This window comes from Elaeis guineensis, chromosome 9 (assembly GCF_000442705.2).
Source record: "Elaeis guineensis isolate ETL-2024a chromosome 9, EG11, whole genome shotgun sequence".
Classification (NCBI taxonomy): domain Eukaryota; kingdom Viridiplantae; phylum Streptophyta; class Magnoliopsida; order Arecales; family Arecaceae; genus Elaeis; species Elaeis guineensis.
This window is the reverse complement of record NC_026001.2, coordinates 80,595,341-80,616,257: the sequence shown is the minus strand read 5'-3', so window position 1 is coordinate 80,616,257 and position 20,917 is coordinate 80,595,341. Positions and strand designations below refer to the sequence as shown.

The window sequence follows — 20,917 nt, the reverse complement described above, 5'->3', positions numbered from 1 at the left end:
TAAAAATTAAAGCATTAGAAATAATGCAAGAACGTACATCAATAGTTTCACACAAGAATCACAAAATTTCACAGAAGAACCCTTTCCGATTCTGAAACTGGAATCTCCCCTACTCTCTTTTCTTCTTTATCAGCAGCATTGTCACTAACCTTCTACTTTTGCTTGAAAACTTCTTTTTGTTTCCTCCAGGAAATGAAGTCCTAGCTCATCTTACAGTCTTTTCCTGCCTTCAGAAGCCTTGTTCCAATTCTAAAAGAAAGTAATCATTATGGTTAGCCTGTTAATGCAACAACATGCTGAAATATGGTTTCTTATGAAGGACACTAACCTAGACAAAGTATACAGCACCATTTATGAACTGCACAGTTTAGAAAATTTAGAAAAAGCAAGTTCAATATCGATCTGAGATCAACATATGATTGAAGTCTTAACTTGACTGTGACACTATAACATTACAAGTTCGTTTGCATGAATCACCATAGCATAATAAAGCAAACAAACTTCCAATTCATCAGCAAAATCAATGAACAATACCTAAACACTACTCAAATTATTTCCAGCTCCACCATTACAAGCTGCATGATACAAGCTAGAAAATTTAAGGAATATAAACTTCTTGTAAACAACACCCCTACTCTCCCAATACACACACAGACACCAAAAAAATTATAAAAAAAAAGATCCTGCAACATCACATTACAGGATATCAGCAATCACTGAGGCTTGATCAACAGCAAAATAACAATCCAACAACAAATGATGTCCACCGTTTGTAATCCAATGGTTAGGATAATTGCCTTCCAAACAATCCAACAGCAAATGATAAAATCCAACCTATGCATCGCAATGGATGAGCAAGAAGAGAGAGATTTTAGCAACCAAGTGAAACGTCTCATTGAACGTGCTTTACACAGAGAGCAGATGTTGCCAGCCTGTTGAATATAAGATGTAACCCAAATAGAAAGCTTACACCAGGTGGGAGATGATTACCATAATAAAAGCTAAAAGAAGATACCAGCATTCCAAAATCTTCAGCCACTCAAAAAACCTAAATGGACAACACAATTTGTACATGATCTATCATAAAATAGAGAATTGCTCAGGCCATTGGAACCATAAGACAACTATAAATATAATACCAGTTGCGCATGGGAACCACCAAAAAGGCAAGTCAGTAGGCCTAAAGAGGTAGAATCAATGAGATCCATCTGAAGTAAATAAAATAAAAATCATTTCATTCAGTTTGAAGTTTATAAGAGAAAGATATGCTCTTAAAATGATATCTGGTAGTCAATCATAACAAAACCACCATATCCATAATGACCAGACCTGGATTAGGTTATAATTTTGCAGCATAACAAATCAGTTAATGCAAAGGACATCATAACACCAAAATTAGCTACACCCAAAAGAACCCATAACCAATGAAACCCCAAACTAAAAGCTCAAACTGAACAAGAGGGAATTCAAGTAGAACCCATTCTGAAAAGAAAAGAGAAAGCTATCACTTGTGCATGGTATCATCATCTCGGCAACTATTGGAAGTATCGGAACCCTGTAAGGAGCAGAAAAAAGCTTATTAAGTAAAGAATATAGAAATCAGTACATACAACTCATAAAGCCTATACAATAAAGAGATACATGAAAATAATATAAAATCCAGAAATTATACGTAACTAATAACCTGATGTGGGAGAAAACCATATAAAAAAGATATAATCAGATCTACCTGAGTCCTCAATGACATTATCTCTGTCTGATAGCTCTGCCTCAGCTCCTCCATCTGTAGGTCATATCTTTGACTCATCTCCTGCATCTATGTCTCTAGCTTACAGACCTCTGCAGTGCTATTGTTCTATCTACACTCCTGAGTATATTTGTATACTGCAGACAACTGAGTGGGAGTGACTTCAACTCTATGACTCCTCATTCTGCCATAATGCTCTGATCTCATAGGCTTGGTGAACACTTGGGCCTCGATGCGACTATACTCCACAAATGATGATGACTCATCGGTACGCTTTGTCCTATCCTATATATTAAAGAACAGACCTATATATTAATGATAAAAAAATTATAATATAAATCATTCAACAAATAAATCAATACATATGATCAAATCTCTAGACTCCTCTCGTACAAAGCTGCCATCTCAGTGAGTATGAGTCATCCTATAAAACTCAACCTCACTAGGTTCCCTCCCATGCTCTTTCATCTGCAAAATCAGGAACTGAAATGGGTGTGCAAATAGTTATGAGATTCTATCAAACCCAAAGGCGCATTGAAGTCTACAAAGAATCGAACCATAAAGACCAATAAAGGTAAAAAAAAAAAAATGATCAAAAAAACAAGCAAGAGTAGCATATAGCCATCGTAAGATAAAAATTGATTGAAACATAATTTAACTAAAAAATAAAAAATATATATATACATATCATTTTTTAGAAGATTTAGCCAACAATATCATAATATGAAGAAAATGATAAAATATTAGGAATCTTGCTACATTCTAGATGATATTTTTGTTAGCTATTACTGAACCATTTCATCTATTAGAATTATCCACAGGCATGATAACTTGAATCGAGCAACCTGTTAATTTTAACAGACTAAGAAACAAAATTAAATATCACATGCAAATGTTAGAAAATTAGATAGAATGCATGTATAGATTTCAAAAATTTTTTAATTACAGTGAAAAATAATCGGATTAAACTCTTTAACCCCACATGCATAAGATCTCATCTAATCCTATGCAAGTCCCGAAGTAAAAACATACATATAATCTAAAAAATAAAATAAAGATAAGATCAAATCTCAATACCTTTGCATGGATAGAAATTTACCACTATCGATGATCTCAGATTTGAAGATCCTTGAGCTGCACATTTGTCTGGCCTCTATAAATATCCATTGAGATCAATCTTGAATCCTTCTTCTCGTATTAGATCCTTCTTCTCTAAGAAAGATCTATGCCTCTTTAAACCTTGATCAGCAAATGATCTGGATTGTAACTTCAACCTTTGAACTGCAACCTTCTTCTCCTCATTTCTTACTGTAGAAGAACAACTCCTCACCTCTTGGCGTGTAGAAGGATAAAATGCCCAACTCTTGGGCGTTGGAAAGAGAAAAGAGAGAGGATGTGGCATGGAGAGGAGAGAAGAAGAGAGATCTGATTTTTTAATCAAAAACAACTAACTTATAAAACCCTAGGAGACCTCTTTATATACGCCTTTTCCTGATTCAAATCATTATCCAATCAGACTAAAAAGGTTAGATCTTATCTCATAAGGTCTCTTATCTTTTAATCTGATTTTCTTTCCAAGAAAATCAAACCTAAATGAAAAGACCATCACCTCCTTTGGCAAGTAGATGAGGCACCCCAGTCAGATAAGACAGACTGAGTGGGCGCCCCTCAGCAAGAAAGGCAGGTGGTTGGGGCGCCAACCCTTGGCACCCCATTTTAGGATTTTTCATGCAAGAGAGGGAGCGTGGCGCCCTCTCTCTCTCTCCTTCCATGCCTAGCCACAAGAGGGGGCGGGCCCCTCTTACACTATCCAAGGGATTGGTGCCCCCTAGTCCTGCCAAAAAGAGAGAAAGTTGCTACCACATTTTTTTAAAACTTCCACACTACATTAGGAGATAATGAGGAGATAATAAAGAGATAATAAGAAGATAATTTAGCCAACTCATTGACTTAATCCAATCCTCTTAGGCTCATAATTAGGCATCCAACTAAACCCTAATGGATTTAGGTTAAGTTCAATGCAATGGACTTGATCCAATCAAAGTCTCGAGAAGAATTAGATTTAACCATGTACTAGTATGGTTCTCTTAAATCTAATAGGATTTTAATAAACTCTAACCCAATTAGAACTTCATAAGTCCAATTGACAAATTCAAAATTAAATCCCTTAATGTCTGATCCCATACGTTCCATTCTATCTGGTAGTGAGATATATTATGACCTCCAATATAATATCATCAAAACTCTTTTCAATGGGTTGGAATAATTCTAACTCTACCCTTCGAGGGTCATCGATCATCAAAACGACATCCGATGAGTTTCACAATCCACTAGTGACACACTAGTGGCAATCTAATAGAATAAAAGTATGAACCTCTAAGTGTAATTATCGTATGATTCAGTCTTTCTATCGTAAGTCCCGACTTGACAAAAGCTATGGAGAACTCGTTAGACCCCATTATCAGTCATATGCTAGATTAGCTCGACTCGAGTCCATTTATGAATCCCATAAAAACTCTTTTTCAATATTCACACTTATTTTGGCCAAAGACTTTCTGAACTCAATCTCGTAAATCGTATAGGACTTCTCCTTTTCTACCAAGGTTGATAGATTCTATCTAGATACATTCTACTCCAAACAGCGAATTTGAACCTACTGAAGCCAACATACACAATAAGGATCTGAATGGCTAGGGACCAAGAGAATGTGTAGTCAAACTCAGTAATCTCACTGCGAATAGCAAATGACACCATAGATCAAAAGACCATTCACACCACTGCAGCATCGAGAAGATCACTGACGAGTGAGTAGACATCCATGTGATTTCTCGTATGGATCACGCTCAGTGCAAGTTGTTCTCTAACAACCACCTATACCCTCACCCTAGTATCTCTACACTGCAGATCTGAGACTCATCTATCCATAAAAGAGGTGAACCATACACCGATCTTGAATGGATTAATCACTGTTCTCTGTGATGATCCTTCGATCGGAAGTATTTAGAAATTAATCACCAATTAATGTATGTCTCAAATTCTTAATAATTTGAGAATATATAAAAATTATCTTTATTAATTTTTAAGATAAATCATGGACACATAAACATGATTGGAATGAAAAAACCTTTATTGATAATAAAAATATTACAAGTACAAGATTAAGTCCTGAAATTACATAATGTGTTAGCCAACAATTGACTTCCAAGGCATAAATCTAACAAACTCCCACTTGATCTAAAGCCAATTGGCCATCTAAGACCCATATTCTCAAGATGAGCTTCAGTCTTCTATTGGCTGAGAGGCTTGGTCAATGGGTCTGCCACATTTTGTGCGGAGTCGACTCTCTGCATCTTGACGAACTTCTTTTCAAGATATTCGCATATTATATGAAACTACCGCTCTATATGTTTGGACTTTTAGTGAGATCTGAGGTCCTTAGTGAGGGCTATGGCATCATTATTGTCGCAGTACAGTGCAATGGCATCTGATGACATCATATCCAGCTCCGCAACGAACTTTGTGAACCAAGAGGCTTCCTTAGCAGCTTCAGAGGTGGCGATGTACTCAGCTTTCATAGTCCAATCTGCAATGATTGGCTGCTTGAAACTCTTCCAGCTAACCGCACTACCATTACACAAGAAGATATACCTCGATGTAGACTTTCTATCATCGACATCAGTCATGAAGTTCGAATCGATGTATCTCTCAACTTTTAGCTCCAATCCTCTACCAAAGATCAACAATAAATCTTTAGTCCTTTTCAAGTACTTAAAGATATTTTTCACCGCAATCCAGTATTCTTCATCTGGATTCACCTGATATCTGCTTGTGACACTCACGGCAAGGACTATATCAGGTCATGTACATAATATGACATATATGAGGCTTCCTATTACTGAAGCATAAGGGATCTTGCTCATACACTGGATCTCCTCAGGTGTGTTGGGATACATCTTTTTGGAGAGATGAATATCATGTCTAAGGGGCAAAAGACTTCTCTTGGAGTTTTTCATGTTGAACCTCTTCAGCACCTCCTCTATGTACATTCGCTTTGAGAGTCCTATCATCCTCTTAGATCTATCTCTATAGACTTTTATACCAAGAATATAAGAAGCTTCTCCTAGATCTTTCATGGCAAACTCTTTTGACAACCATACTTTAACCGATGCCGGCATGAGAATATCATTTTCAATTAGGAGGATGTCATCCACGTATAATATGAGGAATATGACAGTGCTCCCACTAACCTTTTTGTACACACATGGCTCCTCATTTTTTATGAAATCAAACATTTTGATCACATCATTAAAATGAGTGTTCCAACTTTGAGATGTTTGCTTGAGTCCATATATGGACCTTTGCAGCTTACAGACCTTGTGATCACTATCACTGGATGTGAAATCCAAAGACTGCACCATATAGATATCTTCCTCAAGATATCCATTTAAGAAGGTAGTTTTCACATCCATCTATCAAATTTCATAATCATGAAAGACTGCTATGGCAAGCAAAGTACGGATAAATTTCAGTATAGCTACGGACAAAAAAATTTCATGATAGTCAATGCCTTCACGTTGACTGTAACCTTTCGCAACTAGCCTTGCCTTATAGGTCTCTACCTTACTATCTGATCTAATTTTTCTTTTATAAACCTATTTACACTCAATAGGAACAATACCTTCAGGTGGATCTACTAAGGACCAAACTTAGTTGAAATGCGTGGAGCTAATTTCTGACTTCATCACTTCTATCCATTTTTCAGTCTATATCTAACATTGCCTCATCATAGGTCTTAGGATCATTCCTACTATCCCTATCTCCCATAAGGAATGCTTCCTTTAAATCCTCTATAAGGATACCTAAGTACCTTTCAGGAGGATGGGAGACCCTACTTGATCTATGAGGTGGAGAAGGTATCACATCTACTGGCTCACTATTGGATTCAGATTCTTAGACTCGATGCTCTTCAAAGACTTTCTCTTCAAGCTCAATCTTCCTCCCATTACCTCCATCTTGGATAATTTTTTTTCTAAAAAGATGGCATGACGGCTCACAATCACATTGTGATCCTCAGGAAGATAGAAATAGTATCCCATGGTTTTCTTAGGATATCCTATGAAACGAGCTCTAAAGGATCTAGCCTCTAACTTATCCACCTGCTGTCACTTGATATGGGCCGGACATCTCCAAATGTTAAGGTAACCAAGAGTTGGCTTCTTACCATACTATAACTCATATGGTGTGATAGGAACAGATTTAGAGAGAATTCAATTCAAAAGATGAATTACAGAAAGCAATGCATGTCCTCAGAGAAAGACAGGAAGGTCTATGAAGCTCGTCATGAATCGAACCATATCTAATAAGATCTGATTCCTCCTTTCGGATACCTCATTGAGCTGAGACATCCTTAATGGTGTCCACTGTGAGACTGTGCCATTATCCTTGAGATAGGTTCAAAATTTTTCATTAAGATATTTCCCTCCTCGATTTGATCGAAAAACCTTTATGGATTTTTTGATTTATTTTTCTACTTCATGTCTGAACTCTATGAACTTTTCAAAGGCTTCAGACTTTCGATGCATCAAATACACAAATCTATACTGTGAATAATCATCGATAAAAGTTATAAAGTAGATATAATCATCCATGACTTGTACATCAAATGGACCACATACGTCAGTGTGTACCAGGGCTAATATCTCAGTGGCCCTTTTCTCCTTGTCCCACAAAGGATAGCTTGGTCATGTTTTCTTGAACACACGATTTACAAATCAGATAAGACTCGAAAGTCAATGATCCGAGAAGACCATCTTTCTTCAGTTTGTTGAGTCTGTCTTCTCCAATATGACCTACCCTAAGATGCCACAGATATTTTTGGCTAATTCTATCTCTAAGTCTCTTAAACTCTATGGCATTCATAATTTTCTCATTAATATTTACACTCGCATCCATATACAAATGATAAAGACCGTCAATCAAGAAAGCACATGCAACCATTTTATTTTTGAAATAAATCAAACACATATCTTTATTGAAATGAAAATTATAATTATCCTGTACCGGCATAGATATGAAAATTAAATTCTTACTGACTACAGGTACATAATAGCAGTATTTAAGAATTAAACTAACTTCTAATGGTAATCATAGAGCGTAGGTTCCGATGGCCACAGCAGTAATCCTTGCTCTATTATCGATCCGAAAAGTGATCGGACCTTCCCTCAACCCTCTCACTTCTTTAAGACCCTGCATAGAAGTGCACAAATAAGTACTTGATCCAGAATCTAGAACCCAACTAGAAGAAGAAAAAATAGTTTGATTAGTTTCAATAACGAGCATATCAGACATACTTTTAGAAGGTCCATCCTTCTTCCTGCTCTTGACAGTCGCCAGATAGGCCGAACAGTTCCTCCTCTAGTGGCCTTTAACGTTGCAATGAAAATACTTTTTTTTGTCATCGATCTTCTTCGAAACTTGCTTCTTGGGCTTGGCCTCATTCTTTTACTTCTTCGCAGGCTTCTTCTTCTTCTTAAAAGAAGACTTTCTTTTAGAGGAAGCCCACTCCACAGCCAGAACTGTATTCCTTGAACTCTTCAAGGTGCCCTCTGCTATTATCAGCATGTTTAATAACTCGGATAAGATGCTATCAATTTTATTCATATGATAATTCATGATAAGCTATCCATACGAATCAGAAAGAGACTGAAGGATCAGATCTACCTGCAATTTCTTATCCATATTCATACCGAGCTTTTGAAGCTCCTTGATGTCCTTAATCATTATCAAATAATGATCATTGATGGACTGCCTATCACATATTTTTGCTTTAAAAAGTCTTTGAGAGACTTCAAAGTAAGCTGTGCAACTCTGCTCACAGTACAACTCTTACAGGTAAGTCAGCATCTCTTTGGCAGTCCTTATGTCTTCATACTGTCGCTGAAGATCATTGGACATGGATGCTAAAATATAACACTTTGCCTTGTTATCTTCATCCATCCACTTTTCAAGTATGGCTCATTGATCAGGGGATAGATGAGCAGGTAACATAGGGACATCCTGATCAAAGACATAGATAAGTTTCTCGAAACTGAGAATGATTCTCAAATTTCAGAGTCAATCTTTATAGTTTGCACCGATCAACCTATTGGTATCAAGGATACGGACTAAGAGATTGGAACTCGACATGATTATCTGCAAAGAGAATAGTTTCTAGTTAGATATTTATACTTATAAAAATATTTATTCTAGGGACTTTAAAAATAAACAAAGGCTCTCACTATTTTTTTGAATCTCCCACACTCCTCGAGTGGAGAAACAGAAACCTATTTGCGATCGGTTTCAAATAGATACTGTGGTCCCATTAATCTATACATGCCTCACCTAACAATTATTGATGAGTACAGACCAATGAGTGGACAATACTTTGTCTATTGCTTCACTAAGCAAGATGCAGTGTGCTTGGTCTCTAAGTCTTGTGGTCTCACCTAATAGTTATTGGCACATTTCTTAATTAAGTCAGACCCATCATTCACCAGCAGATGCAAAGCCGTCATTGGGATCCTCATCCAATAGTTATTGAGTCCAACCCCATCTCTACCCCAGGACATCAAATGTCAATAGAGTAGTTGCTCCTACAATTAGGATATGATCCGACACTTTCTTGTTGTCATCTTGATCTGACTAAAATCAAAACATCCATATGTTTAAAGTCAGTATTTCCATATTTGAGTCACTGGATCTTAATATTTTTCAAATACTTAAGGCTTGTCTATACAATCTTCCAATGGTTTTTACTTAGATCAGACTGGTATCTGCTCACTACCATTAGTGAGCATACCATATCTGATCTTAAACATGAAGAAATTAGATGACACCCAAACCTTTATTCCTTGCAATACTGGAATGCCATTTCCGATTAAGAGAATTTGATCCACAGACAAACAAGGAATAACACTACAGAATATTTTGCCCACTTATAAATACAGGGTTCCTCTTTATTCATAACAAAGATATATGTTCAAAACATTTGTTCTAACTTTGGGATAATAGTGAAATAAGCTTTATAGGTCTCCACCTTCCCGTCTGTGCTACTCTGATCCTTTTGAAAAATCCATTCACACCCAATAGATTTTATTTCTTCAGGTGAATCATCTAGTATCCATACACTATTGATTTTCATGGACTTCAATTTGGATTTAATAGCTTCAAGCCACTTCTCAGAGTTAGACCACTGCATTGCGTTTACTTTAATGGGCTCTGAGTTTGATCTAATCAAATCTGATTTTGTAGGTTTACTAGATTATATCGGTTCATTTTCTACCAGTCAAACTTTCAAGTTCAACTTGATAGGCATCAGTTCCTTTTCTAAAGAACTTCTTTCTAAAAGGAATGCCCCACTGCTGATGAGCATCTTATGTTCTTCAACATGATAGAATTAGTAACCCTTAAACACCTATTGGACCATGAATCAAGTTTATCTGCATGCAAACTTTTGACATAGGCCGATCAACTCCAAACCCAAAGGTGAGAGAGTCTAGGTCTATGCCCGATCCATATCTCATATAGAATCTGCACAACAGACTTACTCAGTATATTTTCAGAGTAAAACAAGTAATCACACAAGAGCACAATCCTGAAACAGAAAGATTAGTGAACCCTATCATGGATTGAATCATGTCTAACAAAGTTCAACTTCTTCTTTCAGATACACTGTGTTCTGAAAAAGAATCCACTGAGAGAGAATCCAATTCTCTCCTAGATATGTCATCCTTTTCATCGTTTGAATCATTTGAACATTTCAAATGATTTGGTCAGATGCACCCATGCCCAGATAGGTCGTCTGTAATGAAATATTAATATCTTCCTCTGGCACTTAATTTCACAGGTCTACATATATCACTATGTATGAGACTTAGAACTTTATCAGCTCCTTCACCTTTTTCATTAAAAGGTGACTTTGTCATCTTTCCAAGAAGATAAGACTCACAGGCTATCAATGATTCACAATCATTGATGTCGAGGTTTTCCTCTCAAGCTAACCCGTTTATCCTGTTCTTATCAAGATGACTAAGCCTATAATGCCAAAGATAGACATTCATGACATTATCTAACTTGGGTGTGTACATTATACTTAACAGACTGTGTAAATGTCATTTTCTTATTATCTATGTATTATTGTAACATAATTCATAATAATACCATAATAATCTTTCTTTATGAATGATGATCATCTTTAGCCAAAAGGCCAACAAAGATTATAAATAATAGACAATAGTAACAATTACTTTAAATGACTATTTGAAAATGAGCTCTACAATTCCTAAAGTTAGGATTGGAATAAGACTTCCATCCCTAACATTCAAGAATTTCTCACCATTTTCAAATATTCCACTTACTTGTAGTCCTAGAAATAAATTACATAAAACCATCGGTATCTAATACCTAGGTAGTGGAATTACATAGAGAAACTTTAAAGTGTTATCATATAACATCCTTGATGAGCAACCTTTGCTCCTTTCTCTTGTTCAGCCTATTATGGTCAAGGGAAGCAAGATAATTCTTCTTCCTATGATCCTGTGCTTTTGTCTAATTTGGATCAATTTTGGACTAATTGTTTTGATTGGACTAAGAAGCCCCAATACGAATCCATTCGTACTGCTGAACCAAATTCAACTTTCGATACTAATTAACGAAGTTGGATCCCATAAGTCATCACTGTCTAACAGCGATTGGAGCAATTAAGGTTTAGCCTTATTTTGAGAAAAGAGAACAATGACCTAATGTATATGAATTATTTTAAGCCTAGAGACTTGGACTTTAATTTCAAGGTTCTTCTACTATTTTATTCAAATTGATAGCCTCTACCTCTAATTCGAAAAATTACTTTAATTTTTTAGTAGGTATTAGAATCCACATAGACTATACACAAGCCCGACTTTGGTCAGCCAACCCATGTGCATCTACAGATAGGTTCATTAACCAATTATTTTTCTAAATAATTTTTAGTAATTTAATTTTGCCCCAGAAACCTAATCAGTAGGCTTTGGCCTCCACTGTAAGGATTCGGTTAGGTCCAACCATTAACATGACCATACTTGGTGTATCTAACCAATAAATGATTAAGCCCAACTTTGGTTGGCTAACCCAACCACCATTAGAGAGACACATTCAAGTCGTCATATGATGAGTGATAATTCCATTAGTCAACAAGCACCAGGCCTTTGAGTCTGCAATGATTATTGAGTTAATGGACTCATTATCAAACACCTTAATGGGAGGCTATGACTCAGTTATCTCTATAACTTTGTCATTTTAAGGACCTAATAATTTTAGAGAATTTAAAATTATCAGTTATTTAAGGATAGAAAAAATATGGACCAATTCGCTCCTATTGACTTCATTAAGTTAAGTCCTCCCACTGACTTCTGAAGTCATTAATAAGGACTAGGATCAAATTTGGTCCATGGGCACTTAAATCAGTCTCATTGAATGAAATCAGATTCTCTGATTTTCTATGTGACATGGGTTAGCACGAATCAATGAGCAATCTAATCAAGACCTGATTAACCACATTGGTCAGGTAAGTATGATCGATGGGAGGGTCTGCCAATGCTTTCCTTAGACACCATAAAAAATGGCCAGGTAAGCATGCTCCCAATTAAAAACCATTGATCAAGTTTATCTTAGACACCAACTGATTTATCAGTTTTGATTTGGTCTGCCTAAAGACTCAGACTCAGCCGCTGAGCCATGATCAGTGTCCATTGTTAGATATATAGATTTTGATTAACTACAACTATTGAAGTAATCTATAGAAATGACCTAATCTTAATTAATTTTTAATTAGATTTGATCAATTTCTTAACTTAGTCCATATTTAATCTAACCCTAGGTCTAACCCAGTTAATGATCTGATCAAAGCTAACCCATTACCCTTTAACCCATGTTTTATGAAATTGTCTTAGGATCTTTAAATCACAAACCTAGATCCTAAACAATCACTTAATTCTTTTAATTAAGTTCATGGATGAGGGTTGGGGTTCGATATTTTGAAAAATATTTTCAACTTTTGAAAGATTTAATATAATCTAGTGTTGTTTCACTAAATAGGTCGACTCATTTCAAAAATGGATCGACTTGTTTCACTAACAAATACTAACAATTAAAATCAGTCAGAAATATAATTCAGCCAACTTTTCAGTCGAGCTGGCATGCTGGTCGAGCTGGCTTACTGGTCGAGCAAGCCCGATCAGCAAATAAAACCTTCGCAAGATCCTGTTCTAGGCTGATGATTTTAATCTATGTACATTACATAAAAATTCATGAAATAAAATAGACTTAATCTAAAACATTCATGACAAGATTTATTTAAACTCTTTTAAATTTTCTAGATCGCAACGTACCTGGACAACCTTTGCACTGTAAGAGATAAATCTTACAGCAGGACAACCTACAGTCCGTGCGATCATTATTTTATTTTTTAGATTTATTTTAATATAATTATAAACATGTTATAAAAGAACCTGAATGCTCTGATACCACTTTTGAAAAAGGTGCAGGATTTTATGCATGAATTTCAAAAGTGATATCAGAGCATTCAGATTCTTTTATAACATGTTCATAATTGCATTAAAATAAATCTGAAAATAAAAGATTTGATATTGATCAAATCAATACCCTAGATCTAAAATATTTTTAGATCTAAAACTTAGATCACATCTAGATGAAAGAAGAGATCAGATCTCTTACCTTCACACGGGTCAAGAACTCCATGATTGATTTTTTTGTTATCTTTGGAGCCACACATGCATCCGACCTCTATAGGTGATCCACACGAGACTCCAATAAAATCGGAGGTTCGTCGAACGAAGATCCGCTTGAAGTGCTAGCTTTTTGCAGATCCCTCTGGATGGTTAATCTAAAAAATATTCTTCAGATCTCTTGGATATTTCAAGAGATGAAGAATATGAGGAGGAATAAGGAAGAAGTCAAACCTTTTGACTCCCTAAAATCAAAATTAGTATTTAATAGAAAAGGATCCTAAGAGAAGACAGATCTTCTCCTTCAGTACATCAACAATTGATATCCTGAAAACATCTCTATGATAGGACATGAGAAGACCTTCTTCTCTTGATATTTTTTTAGTTTTCAGATCTTATGGTATCTAATTTTTCTCATAGAAAAATCTCATAATTTATGGAGAAGAAGGATTCTAAAAGAAATTTTAAGAAAAGACCTTCTTTTCTTCTTCTTCTTCTTCCATCAGAACATGATCATATCATGTCCAAAATAAAATCATCATGCTCCAACTCTTTAGAGCATGAATTCACCATGCCATCCCTCTTTCTCTTTCAAATTTTTTATCATATATAAAAATATAAAATAAAGAGATATTAATATGAAAGAAAAAATAATAAGAGAAGATAATCTTCTCTCTTACCTTTCTCTCTACAAGATATCAAATTGTGATCTCTTGTTAGAGGACTCTCCTCCATGGATTTTGGTGCCTCAAACCTCTCAAGTCTTCCTCATTCTCCTTTGGTATTTCTCTCAATTTTTCATAAATTTTTGACTCCTATATTATGGCATATGGGGTGGCCTCTTTTTATATGGCAGACTAGGTCATAAGACCAAGTCTAACAAGGAGTCCTTGGGGCGTCCAACTCTTGGACGCCCCCTATCTCATTTATTTCGTGGATAGAATAAAAATAACCACAAAAGGGGCAACAAAAAAGAGGATAAACATGGGGGAAGTTGGCGCAAGAGAGGGAGGGAAGAGTCCTTGTGAAGAGGGACTCTTTCAAAAAGAGAAATAGGCTAAACCACTTTCCACAATGAACCAAATTAATTTTCATATTGAATCAGATCAAATCTGATTCAAATCTCTAAAATAAGTAGTGTGAGATTACTTCTCTTAAATATAGAAATCATAAAAAAATTATCTAAAATTAATTAGTGGGCGTGGGCTTTGATTTTCTTAGGTGGCACAAGAGAAGATGAAATTCTAGTCTAACTAGGATTCTTATTTAGATTAGGTCAAATACTTTGAATCTAATTTAAATTAATTATAACCTAATTAATGGTGATCCTAGTCCAACTAGGAGTCCAATTAAATAAGATTAAATTATTTTTAATTTAAATCCTAACTTAATTAAGAATTAGGTACATACAAGTCCTAGTCAAACAGAGACTTGTTCTTCCTTGTAACTGGCTTATCCAATAAATTAATTAGACTTAATCCAATTAAATCCAAACTAATTCTAATTGAATCATATTCAATTAGACTTGATCTCAGCCCAATTGCTCAATCAGATTGAGCTAATTAGCAATCCAATTGCTAATGATCCTCCTGCAACATTTGCATTAGGTCAAACATCAATCACATTGATTGTTTAACCTTAGAACGATTCTCAATCGTCGATTAACCATCTGATTAGGTTACAACCACTTATGTGTGTGATCCTATAGGTTCAAACCTAAGTTGGTAGCACAAGAATCAATTCCTATACCAGTCGAAGTAACCATCTAGCAATGATTTCTAACATCCAGATAGGTCGAATGTATGCAAAGCAACATTCTAAGAACCCTGACCCATGGTTACCATATAATTCATCCTTTTCATCAATAATGCTCAAGACAACTTTGAGTATGCTTTCAATCACTCATATAAGTCATCTTTATTGTGTCTCAAAATTTTACAAATCTCGTGACTCCTTACGAAGATTACTCGGGCCTAGATTTTGCTAAATTAAAACACAGCGAGACATTCTCTTCCTGAAGTTAATCAGGAGTGATCAATACCATCTTGACTCACACACTGACTTTACAAGTACTTGTCTGTCCCCAAAAATCTTTCGAACCTATATTAAAAATACAGGCAGTCCGGCACCAAAGCACAGTAGTTGCTTGCAAGTTACCGTGATGATCTCAGGTCGGAGGGACACTTATACCCATTGATCTTAGTTAACTACTCTTGACAGTAGAGTGTTACATTGGTCATGTTCAATGCAGATGTATTTCTACATCTTACCTGAATCCCATACTAGTATCTCCACACCACTTGGTTATAAGGACAACCAACGCATATGGCATACAGCGACCTACACTTGATAAGTTATTGTCCTTGTTAATAACTTATCATTTGGTCATGAATAATTTAAAAATCATTCGATAAATCCTCCTTTATCGATTGATTGTGGTTCTAAGGACTTCATCATAATTTAGGAGTTCATTTAAAGAAGATAGAACTTTTATGATGAATCTGCCAAATAACTATTATTATTAGATAATTTATATACTAATTTCAATCATCTACCACTTAGATGATAGGTTTTAGGATATATTTTCCAACACTTTTGATCGAAAGTATTTAGAAATTAATCACTAATTAATGTATGTCTCAAATTCTCAACACTTTGAGAATATATAAAAATCATCTTTGTTAATTTCTAAGACAAATCATGGACACATAAACATGATTAGAATGAAAAAAAATTTATTGATAATAAAAATATTACAAGTACAAGATTAAGTTCTAGAATTATATAATGTGTCAGCCAACTATTGACTTTTAGAGAATAAATCTAATAATAAACACTTTAAAAAATAATTATTCCTGCCAAATAGTTCGACAAACAAATCTATCAGGATATTAGATCTTTACTTCATTTCTATTTATAGTTTATTTATTTTCTCAATATGTTCTATGCTTCAACTTTAACAACATAATTTTATGAAGCAAGATAGCTAAAACATTAAACTTTTTAGATAGCAAAAGATGAGAGAAGGATTTGAGGCTCTTTTGACCCAATCAGAAATGAGGTTCCTGTTGAAAAATATATCCCAAAAGCCAATCGTCAACCTGTTGACGGTTGAGCAATTTTGTATTGTAATTAATTTGTTAATAAATAAAATATATTTTTGGTATTTTTATCACAAATTTTTATCTTCTAATGAACTCCATTGTTGTGATGAAGTCCTTGGGACTATTTAGGTTCGATAAAGAGAGAATTTATCGATTAGTCCTTAAAACTGTTCACGATCAAATGATGGGCTGTTAATAAGGACGATAGTTTCTATCGAGCATAGGTCGCTGTAGGCCATATGGGTTGGTTGTCCTTTTAACCAAAGAGTGTGGAGACATTGGTATGGCATACAGGTGAGATGTAAGGGTACATCGTCATTGAACATGACCAACTCCAGAGCATTCTGCTGTCAAGAATGTCTCTGATGAGATATAAGTATAAGTGTCCCTTAGACTTGAGATCGTCTCAGTGACTTGCAAGCAACTCACTGTGCTTTGGTACTGGACTAACTGAATTTTTAATTTAGTGATGGAAGGCTTCTGGACACAGTCAAGTACTTGCGAAGTCAGAGTGTGATTAAGATGGGATTGATCATCCAAGAGTCGGAGAAGAATGAGTCGTTGTATTTTAATTTAGCAAAATCTTGACCAGAGTAATCCATCAAATGGATTTGATATTTTGAAATACAATATGGATAACCTAATCAAAGTTGACAGTTGAACTCTGAGGTGTCCTATGAGCATTTTGGTCAAGGAGATGAATTGTATAGAAACTATATCCGCATGAGTTTTAAGGATGTTGTTCTACACATTCGACCTATCCGACCGTCGAGTACCATTGCTAGATGGTCACTTCGATTGGTACAGAAATTTATTTCTGTGCTACCGACTTAGGTTCGGACCTATGAGGTCACATACATTAGAGTTCACGATCCAATCGGATGGTTGATCAACGATTAAGAATCATTCTTGGGTTAAATGATTAATACGATTGACATTTAACCTAGTGCAAGTGTTGCAGGAGGATCAATTAGCAATTCGATTGCTAATTGACTTAATTTGATTAAGCCAGTGAGCTGAGATTAAGTCTAATTGAATTTGATTTAATTAGATTTGGTTTGGGCTTGATTGGATCAAGTCCAATTGGTTTATTGGATAAGCCAAGTGCAAGAAAAAACTAGTCCTAGTTCAATTAGGACTTGGATCAACCTAATTTCTAATTCGATTAAAAAATTAAATTATATTTAAATATAATTTAATCTGATTAAATTAGGTTCTTAATTGGGTTAAGATTTATTTTAATTTGGTTGATTTGATTTTGGTTTGATTTGGTTTGAGAAACCAAATTTAAACAAGTCATAGATTAAATCCTAGTAAGACTAGGATTCCACCTTGCACCACCTTAGCCCCCTACGCCCACTCTCTCTTATTTTGTGTGACAAAACCTTCTCTCCCAAGCCTTTACGCATGCCCAAAGCTTTCCACTCTTTCTCTCTTACATGGAATATGGTTGTGGACCAAGTCAAAGTAGGAATTAGTTTGGATTTCAAATTCTATGAGATAGAATTTTAGGAAACCAAAACTCTTTCCTTATGGCACTGATTTTACCCATATTTTTTTTTAAGATTTTTGTGGATTTTATGGCACATATTGTGTGTCCTTTGCTAGTGGTCCATGGCAGAAAAAGAAGGAGGGGGCGTCTAAGAGTTAGGCACCACTTGTCTTGCCATGTTTGGATTTTTCTTGACTAGGTATTTGATCTAGACAAAGATTCTTCATATCTCATTATTTAAGATGAATTTCTTCTTGAAATTTTTGTGGATTACAGAGCATTGAGAGATATTTGGGGCGTGTGAAAATCAGAGAGAAAGAGTGTTGGGGCGTGGAGATATAATAGACACAAAATTAAGTGTCTGGGTTAGAGCAAAGAGAAGAAGAAGAGAGTCTTCTTCTAGGGTTGCTGAGTTCACCTCTTTCTTTCCTCCATCTGTGAGTTTTCTGAAAGTGTCTCACATCTAAAACTCTTTCTCCTACTTCTCATCTTTGGAAGAGTCCAAATCAAGAAGAAAGAGGTATCTGATCGACGATCGAAGAAGGATCAGCACAGTACTAGCATACTATGCTGATTTCCTGAACCAAGACTTCTGATCATGATTCGTGGGCTCATGTGGACGACTCTTAGAGACTGGATGTGTATGTGGCTCACAACATCATCCTCAAGTCTAGATCAACAAAGTTAGAACATCTAACTTGCAAGGTAATAGATCTGATCTATTATATTTTACATACATTAGATCTAGTATAGAAACATATTGATATGATCACATGTATTTCTTGCTCTTCATATTTTAATTTCTGATTTAATATCATATAATAATAATGTAATAGGATCTTAGATCTAGAGATTCTCTGATTTTATAAGATAAATTTTAATTTATTTTAGTCTTCCGCTGTTTGATCTTAAAAAAATTTCAAGATCTAACTCTGAAACTCTAGATCTGATTCCTTTCAGTTTTCATAACAAGACTTGCCTGATTTTAGACAGGACCTCCAAGCTGTTAAAGGTGTTCTAAAGTAAGATCAAAAGTTGATGTAAAGGCATGCATCTAATAGCATACTTGCAATCAAGTGCATATATGAATGCCATCATAGAGCAGAAATCATCACTTTCTACTCCATAAGATAGAAATATGCCGCATACCACTGGAGTTTTAGTGATAGAATCTAAACACTTCTCTACTGTCTTCTCTTCATGAAGAAAATCCACTACTAGTTGCCAGAACATCCAAAGTAGAAATAACCAAAACATCTCCAATAGAGAAAATAAGATAAAATAAAACAAGATAAAGTGTTTACATCTAATACATCAACAGCATCTGCTCCAGCGCTGGAGCATTTCCAACTCTCCTGATTCTCTTCCTCCCAGGAGTCATCATCTCTTCTTTGTGACAACAAAGCCAAACCAGAATCAAGCCTTCAACACCAAATCCACGATCTAAAGCACAAAGAAATAGCCGATTCACCTCAGATACGCTGATCTCGGCCGATCCATACCTAAATCGCTCTAGCTCTCTGTTTCGAGAGCTGGAATCAATGGAGGTTCCCTCTCTAGCATGAAGAAATCGAGAGGAACTAAGAGAGGGCATTCTCAATCGAAAATCCATCGATTTTGGAAGGAAAGCGGAGATCGAGATTGAGATCGAAGAAAGGGATCTCGATGCCTAGAGGAGGATCAAAAGGGGGGGAGATTTGGCAGCGAAAGTGGGAGGAATTGGAAGTCTCTCAGGGTTTTGATCTGGGAACGAGAGGCAGAGTAGTCGGTGGCAAGGAAGTGATTCCTCATGCTTAGTTTTGGTATCCATTTTGGAATGGAAATGGTGCCTGGTGTCGGTTTATATACGGGTTTCGATGGCATACATAAAGGATATTTAAGGTAGTAGAAGGTCTTTAGAGCACTTCTAGAAGCTCGATGGTGGAGGCAGAAGGAAGAAGATTGAGAAGCAGATGAGACCTAAGGCATGATGGACTCGATTTTGCTGGATTGCAATGGTGGGTTTATTGTATCCTGACGATAGAAATAAGCATGGCTATGAAATCCCATCTAACAGCCCAAATAAATGTCGTGAATACAGTCATTATTCGATCCCAATGACGTTTATGAGCACTATATTCAAATCCAAACCCACAACCCTTTTACATGTCATTGAAAGCTAGTTCACCCTTAAGCAGATGTGAGAATGTTTAAAAATTATCGATGCATGAAATTGGTATCGGCGACTAAAAGTCAATGAATTATTTTTTTATAATGAAGATATTTTAAATAGATATTAAAATAATATAATAATATTTATTTAAATATTAAAATCAAAGATCTAAATTTATTAATCAAATCAAATGATGTCCAAATTCAAATATTTTACATCAAATAAAGTTTTACTAAAAATAATAAAAATTATATCTAAGCTCAATGAAATTGATAATACCAATCTCACCTCTATAGCTCTCTGTGAAAAGTAATACTCATATTCGAAAAGTTAATTATCTGAATCTAAAAAAATAAAAAATAGGTGATAAGCTTGATAGCCCAGTAAGTAATAAATATCTCAACTAAATATTTCAGATATTATAATAAGATATAATTTTCAAAAACAATATCATGAATAAGCATAAGAACATATTTCATGCTTACTTAAATAACTCAAATATTTTCAATATTTATATGCATATGTAACCATAAATTTGGTTTGAATCAAAAATATATATAACTCAATAGCCTGAACTATGACCACACTTATCCTGGTGGCAGGGCTCAGAATAGAAATAGTGAGCTCAGTTAGAATATCAATGCACAATCTCCATTGACAGGG

General features: G+C 35.2%; 1 long non-coding RNA gene across 1 annotated transcript; it reads right to left on the bottom strand.

Annotated features, from left to right (window-relative positions):
* Positions 1–1,311: 1,311 nt before the first annotated feature.
* Positions 1,312–20,153, bottom strand: LOC105034428 (uncharacterized). The gene is made up of 3 exons (XR_830155.4): positions 19,407–20,153; positions 1,730–2,032; positions 1,312–1,555 (listed from the first exon to the last, which is right to left on the bottom strand). It is a non-coding gene; the product is annotated as an uncharacterized lncRNA (long non-coding RNA).
* Between the last annotated feature and the right edge of the window lie 764 nt (positions 20,154–20,917).